This window comes from Lipotes vexillifer, unplaced genomic scaffold (genome assembly GCF_000442215.2).
Source record: "Lipotes vexillifer unplaced genomic scaffold, Lipotes_vexillifer_v1.1 scaffold312, whole genome shotgun sequence".
Taxonomy (NCBI): domain Eukaryota; kingdom Metazoa; phylum Chordata; class Mammalia; order Artiodactyla; family Lipotidae; genus Lipotes; species Lipotes vexillifer.
In genome coordinates, this window is record NW_006789251.1 from 38,699 (window position 1) to 46,131 (window position 7,433).

Sequence of the window (7,433 nt, forward strand, 5' to 3'; positions counted from 1 at the left end):
GTTTTCTTTTTCTCTATATCCTTGCCAACAACTGTTACCTGTTGTCTTTTTTGAGAACAGCCATTCTAACAGGTGTGAGGTGATAGCTCACTGTGGTTTTGTTTTTGATTTTGTTTTTGTTTTTGCCGTACGCGGGCCTCTCACTGTTGTGGCCTCTCCCATTGCAGAGCACAGGCTCCGGACTCACAGGCTCAGCGGCCATGCCTCACGGGCCCAGCCGCTTCACGGCATGTGGGATCTTCCCGGACCGGGGCACAAACCCGTGTCCCCTGCATCGGCAGGCAGACTCTCAACCACTGAGCCACCAGGGAAGCCCTCATTGTGGTTTTGATTTGCATTTCCCTGATGATTACTGATGTTGAACACCTTTTCATGTACCTCTTGGCCATTTGTATATCTTCTCTGGAAAAATATCTATTCAATTTTCTGCCCATTTTTTTCATTGGACTGTTTTTATTTGTCTTTTGTTATTAAGTTGTATGAATTTATTTTTTATGTTTTAGATACTAACACCCCTTATCTGACATATGTTTTACAAATGATTTCTCCCATTCTGTTGATTTTTTTGTTTGTTGATAGTTTATTTTGCTGTGCAGAAGCTTTTTAGTTTGATGTAGTCCTGCTTGTTGATAGTCAAAGCAGACCTGAGAATGAACAACAAAGTCAGAGGCATCATACTTCCTGATTTCAAACTATATTATGAAGCTTTTTAAATTAAAACAGTGTAGTACTAGCATAAAAACAGACACATAGACCAATGGAACAAAATAGAGAGCCAAGAAATAAACCCCTGCATATAAGGTCAACTAATATTTGACAAGGGAGCCAAGAATACTCAATGGGGAAAGGATAGTCTCTTCAATAAGTGGTGCTGAGAAAACTGGATAACCACATTCAGAAAAATGAAAACGGGCCGCTAACACCACCCCAAAATTAACCTGAAATGGATTAAAGACTTAAACATAAAATCTGAAACCATAAAACTCCAAGAAGAAAACAGGGGGAAAGCTCCTTGACTTTGGTCTTGGCAATAATTTTCCGGCTATGACGCCAAAAGCACAAACACCGAAAGCAAAAATCAACAAGTGGGCCTATCACAAGCTCAAAAGCTTGTGCACAGCGAGAGAAAAAGCCTCTTAAACGTGAATTCATTCCTCTTTTATCTAGGCAGTTTCACACTCAGACCCTCCCCACACTCCAGAGCAGTATCCATGTCCAATAGCAGCAGCAGTGCGTCCATAAACATTCAGAGTATTTGGACTCAGTTGCCTTTTGATTTCAGGACGTAGGCCAGGAAATCTGAAGGCGTACTCCCTGAGGGCTAAATGGAGTCAGTTACGAGAGCACATATTGATGGCACTGAGCACCAGGTCTCAAGTGACAGAGGCACCCACATGTTCTTCAGCAACTGTATCTGTGAAATGTCCCCTAAAGCACAGGGCTTAGAGCAAGTCCCTCTCCCCTGGATCTCCAGGGGGTGAAACTGCATCTGCTGACGGAACACAGAGGAAAAGACTGGGGGTCCAGGGCCTATGGCTGGCCATTCCTGCTTTCCACAGGCAGAAAGGTCATTCCCTTCCCTCTGCTCTGGGTAAACTGCCTAAGGATCGACACGGTAGTATCTCGTGAAAGCTCTGAGCCTTTGGAAAATCGCTTCTCCTTGAGGGGCAGGAAGAGTGCTGGTGCTGCGACCAAACTAGTGACTACCAGTGGGGAGGGGGGTGCAGTCTAGGGGTGGGAAAGTGGGAGGTACAAACTATTAGTTGTAAGGTAGGCTCAAGGATGTATTGTACAACACGGGGAATATAGCCAATATTTTGTAATAACTGTAAATGGAAAGTAACCTTTAAAATTGTATTTAAGTTTTTTTTTTAATTTTTAAAGAGTGCTTACGCTTCGGATTCATGGTATTGTGCTGCGTCTGTCAGCTCCAAACCCAGGCTTCTCCACTCTTCTTTATGATGCTCAGGCTGGGGGCCTGCAAACCTCATTTCTGCTTTGCCAGTTGGTTCTGCCGACGATAAGTCCTGTCCATAGGGGGCGCTAGTGGGAAGGGACCTGCTCTTTCCTGTCTGTCTCCTGACCCTGTGAGTCACCCAGCTTTGCTTCTGCAGCCCACCCCCACCGGCACAGTGGCTGTTCCTCCTGTAGCAGCCCCTGAATCCCGGCTGCAGTTTGCCAACGCTCGCAGGTCCAGCTTCGTCGTGTCCACCTCAGACACGTCAGCGCCAGCTGGCTGGCACCCCCTGCTCGGAGATCTGTGTTGCAGCTCCATGGGGTCCCTCGTCTGAGTTTTTAAGTTTGGGGTTTGTTTGTTTTTGTTTTGTTTTGTTTTTGTTTTTTGTTTTTGGCCATGCCACGTGGCTTTCAGGGTCTCAGTTCCCTGATCAGGGATTGAACTCGTGCCCTCGGCAGTGAACGCGTCAAGTCCTAACCACTGGACCACCAGGGAAATCCCCCTGAGTTTTTAAGTTTTAATAATTACAGCATCTTCCCTTCCTTCCCTCCACTCTAGATTTCCACTCTTGTAGTTGCTTCCTGCAATGGCTACTCTGTAATTCCTTAGAGTTTTTCTTTTTACTTTTTCTATTACCTAGTTATCAATTCTTTGTGTTAAATGCACTCTTCACATGTCTGAGGTATTGTTATGGGTTAAACTTGTTCCCTCTCCCTTCAAATTCATATACTGAAATCCTAATTTCCAATGTGATGGTATTAGGAGGTGGGGTCTTTGGAAGATGATTAGGTCATGAGGGTTGAGTCCTCATCTGTGGGATTAGTACCCTTATAAAAGAGACCCCACAGAGCTCCCTAACCCTTTCTGCCAGGAAACAAGCTCTCAGGAGACGTGGAATCTGTCAGCACCTTGATCTTGGCCTTCCCAGCCTCCTGAACTGTAAGAAATAAATATTCGTTGTTTACGCCACCCATTCTACGGCATTTTGTTACAGCAGCCCATGTGGCTTCTGTCTCCCATCTGGGCCCTGACTGGCACAGGTTTAAATCCCAGCCTAACTCTTCCTAGCCGTGCAATTGTATTAGTCAACTTGGGTCAGGTTATGCTGTGGTAACAAAATAACCCAAATCGCAGTGGCTTACAACAGAAATTTGTTGTGTACTCATGCATATGCTGGCCATTCTTGGCCATGGTCCTGGGATCCCGGCTGAAGGAGCAGCCCCCAGCAGGGACATTGCCATTTCTGCAGCAGAGGAATAAAGGAAAATGATGGGACCAGGCAAGAGTACTTTGGCTTGGAAACTGCATGTGTCATTTCTTCCTGCATTTCACTGGCTAAAGCAAGTCACATGGACAAGTCTGACATCAATGGGGCAGAAAGTGCCATCCTCCATAAGGGGGAGCTCTATAAGGGAAACGTTCAAATGTTTTAAACAATAATACATTCAACCTATCATAGTGATCTTGAGCATCCCCAGGTAGTAGGATGGGCTGTTGTAGTAGCACTGAGCCCTGTGGCACTGTGGGGTTGCCGTGTGTGTACGTGTGTGTGTGTGTGTGTGTGTGTGTGTGTGTGTGTGTGTGTGTGAGCTAAAACAGCCTAAAGCACCGTCCCCTGGAAGCTGGCTTCTGCAGTGTGTCCCTCCCCTGAGGGAGACAGCCTCCCATTCTGAGAAAAGGCCTGGGGACCTAGCATCAGCGGCAGCAATCAGCGATGCATGCCTCAACTCTTACTGAGAACTTCCACGCAACGCTGGACCAAGGGAGAGCAGTGGCAGGCAGCAGTGCTGGAGACGGCCTGGTAGCCGCCTGAGCACCCAGCCCTCCCTGCAGCCCACACACAGAGACAAGCACTGGCGGCCCTGCTCCCTGTAGGTGGCAGCAAGGATGCCCCAGGGCTGCCCCTGGGGTCAAAACCCCACTTCTGGGATTTTGAATTTACCAGGACAGGGAAACCAGTAAGTGGGGCGGGAAGTAGTCTTGGAATCATTCCATTTGAATTTTAAAAGAAATCTGACTCCAGCTGTTAAAAGTGGTTAAGTTTCAGGCTTCCCTGGTGGCACAGTGGTTGGGGGTCTGCCTGCTGATGCAGGGGACACAGGTTCGTGCCCTGGTCCGGGAGGATCCCACGTGCCGCGGAGCGGCTGGGCCCGTGAGCCATGGCCGCTGAGCCTGCGCGTCCGGAGCCTGTGCTCCGCAACGGGAGAGGCCACAACAGTGAGAGGCTCGCGTACCGCAAAAAAAAAAAAAAAAAAAAGTGGTAAGTTTCAGTTATTTGTTCTAGTTATCTTTCATATTGAAATTAGATTTTTTTCTCATTACATAAATAACATGATGATTTTTAATAATTAGAACTATTCATATAAATATCTAGACAAAGAAAAGTCACCTAAAACCTCACACTCTAAGCTCACCACTGCTAATATTGGTGATCAGCCTCCTTGCACCTCTTTATGCATTCATATATACACACGGGTAGATATAAGTTTCCATAAATGAGACGGTATGGTGAATTTTTTTTTTTAAGAAGATGTTGGGGGTAGGAGTTTATTAATTAATTAATTTATTTTTGCTGTGTTGGGTCTTCATTTCTGTGCAAGGGCTTTCTCTAGTTGTGGCAAGCGGGGGCCACTCTTCATCGCGGTGCGCGGGTCTCTCACTATCGCGGTCTCTCTTGTTGCGGAGCACAGGCTCCAGATGCGCAGGCTCAGTAGTTGTGGCTCACGGGTCTAGTTGCTCCGCGGCATGTGGGATCCTCCCGGACCGGGCTCGAACCCGTGTCCCCTGCATTAGCAGACAGATTCTCAACCACTGCGCCACCAGGGAAGCCCTGTGAATTTTTTTAATCATCAACCCCTTCCACTCCCATCCCCTACTGCATACGTGCCCCGCCAGTGACCCTTGTTCCCGGTCTGGTATGTGTCCTTCTCTTCCTCCACAGCCATACAATCCTACAGTTTGTTATCTATGGCCATGCTCTATTGGTCTTTGTTTTAGAAAATGAGATCACCCGTTTCCTTGCATCTTCTCTCTGTCATCAGTGCTCTTGGAAATCCCTCCAGGTCACCTGAAAGGGCTCCCACTCTTCTTAAATGGCTGCTTAATATTCTACAGCAAAAAACTGCATTAAGTTGGAATTTCTCCACCCACTTTCTCCAAGGACTCTGATCCTTGCAGATGTGGAAGAATTCTGAAGATGCACTGGGAAGACAGTGTGGTACAGGGGGAGGCCAGGAATTTTGAGACTGAGGACCTAGTTTTCTTAGTACCAGCTGAGACTAAACTAGGAAGATTATGGCAAAAGAGCCTTTTAAATGATGATGATGTCAATGCTGCTGCTGCTAACGGCCATTATTTGCATTTATTGGTTTTGACTTTCTTACTAACTACTGGTTTTTTTCTAAGTTTATTTTTTCAATAATGAATGCCTTCCCATGTTTCAAAATATCAAAACGCATACAGGGCACACATGGAAAGCCTCCTTCCTGCTCCTGTCTCCCAGCTGCCTGGTTCCCCACCCATAGAAGACCACTGTTACTGGCTTCTCATATATGTACTTTACAAATTATAAATAATTTTGATTTTCTTTATTCCATTTACTCCTCCACCACACAAAGCAGTAGAAAGATCCCAGCCTGTGTTACACATGAGGAAGCAGAGGCCAAAATTCAGAGACTAAGCACTACCTGGCCCGTGACCCCCATGGATCGGACCCCAGGTCTACTCAGCTGGCTTTCTATGCACCAAATGAGCTCACCCGGTGGCTCAACGAAAGGGATCTGATCAGAAACCCTTCTCTAAGGACTTCCCTGGTGGTCCAGTGGTTAAGACTCCAAGCTTCCACTACAGGGAGCACGGGTTCGATCCCTGGTCAGGGAGCTAAGATCCCACAGGCCACATGATGTGGCCAAAAAATAAATAAAAGGAACCCTTCCCTACAGAGAGCACTCACCCATCCCACTGATTTATCACTTTAGCAAGCCTGGATTTTTCTCCCCCAGAGGCTTTTTTCTTTTCCTTGCCACAGAGCGGATTCCCTGAGCAGCGGGATGTGGCCGAGCCAAAGACTGTCCCGCCCACGTTCTTGCAGCTGGAGCTTCTGGGAAGGCCAGTGCCTGTGCAGCTGGGCCTCCTGTGCCTTCACTCTCTCTGCCCGTGGCTGCCCCCAGGGCCTCAGGACAGAGGCTCCCTGTTCATGTGTCTGTTTTGCTTCCTCTGCTGGGAAGCTTCTCCTGATGCCCCTTGATTAAAATCCCCTGACACTTGGTTGAGGAAGAGCACCTGGGTGTTCCTGGCTTCATTCACCTGGTCATCACAACAAGCTCACAAGACAGGCATAAGGAAGCTGAGGGTGGCTCAGAGACGCCAACTGACCTGCCTAAGACGCCACAGCATGCACGTGGCCCCGCTGGGACTTAAACCAAGGCTTTCTCCTGCCAGTTCCCATGCCTGGTCTGGTGTACCAGGCCACCTCCATGGACCGCCCATGCCCTTGGCTTCTGCCTGTAGTGTGCGGGCAGGATTATGCAGAGGTCTCAGGCTTGCGAATCAACAGAAGGGTGTTGAGGCCTGGCTTTGCACTTGCCAGCTCTGTCATTTAGGGCACATTCCCAATCACTCTAAACTCTGTGCACTTGAAAAGTGGAGATGCTAAGACAAATCCTAAGGCCACTGTGAGGTCACAGCATGAAACGAGAACATGAGGCCATGCACATAGCACACACTCATCTCAGGGCTTGGCTGGATGCGAGCAGTAAAGGCTGTCGATGATGATTTAAAAACTCACTTACTGGGGAATTCTCTGGTGGTCCAATGGTTAGGACTCGGCGCTTTCACTGCTGTGGCCCAGGTTCAATCCCTGGTCGGAGAACTAAGATCCCGCAAGCTGCGCGGCGCGGCCAGAACAAGAAAGCCCCAAACTCACTTATTAGATCCAGTTCTCCTCCCTTGCTCCTGGCACACAGAGGCCCAGACTCTTCCCAGTCTTTGCGTTTGAGGCACTGTTTTGCACAGAACGGCTGACATCTCGAGCTGGGCCATGAAGGATGACTAGTCAGACAAACAAGGGAGAGGCTGCCAAAACCAGCAGGTGTGAGGGTGCTGGGGTTTTCCAAAAGTCATGGCTTCCCATGTGTCTGGACCCTGCAGGTGGCCTGAGGGGGCACAGGGAGAGCTAAGCCTAGAGAGGTTAAAAGGGACCGGTGCAAGGGGAACAGATAACAGAACTGGCTTATGGCTTGGGGTGGGTCCATGATGATGGGGGTGGGTCCATGATGGGGGTCAAACCAGACCTCTAAGTCTGAGGCTATTTTAAGCAGGATGGAAAACCCCAGAACTTCTGGGTTGTTTTTTTTTTTACATCTTTATTGAAGTATTATGGCTTTACAATGGTGTGTTAGTTTCTGCTTTATAACAAAGCGAATCAGTTATACATATAAATATGTTCCCATACCCCCTCCCTCTTGCGTCTCCCTCC

The 7,433-nt window shown here is 48.0% G+C and overlaps 1 non-coding gene across 1 annotated transcript; it reads left to right on the plus strand.

The window, feature by feature from the left end:
• The first annotated feature begins 6,755 nt into the window (after positions 1 to 6,755).
• On the plus strand, positions 6,756 to 6,827 carry TRNAE-UUC (transfer RNA glutamic acid (anticodon UUC)). The gene has a single exon. It is a non-coding gene; the product is annotated as a tRNA-Glu (tRNA).
• The last annotated feature ends 606 nt before the right edge of the window (positions 6,828 to 7,433 follow it).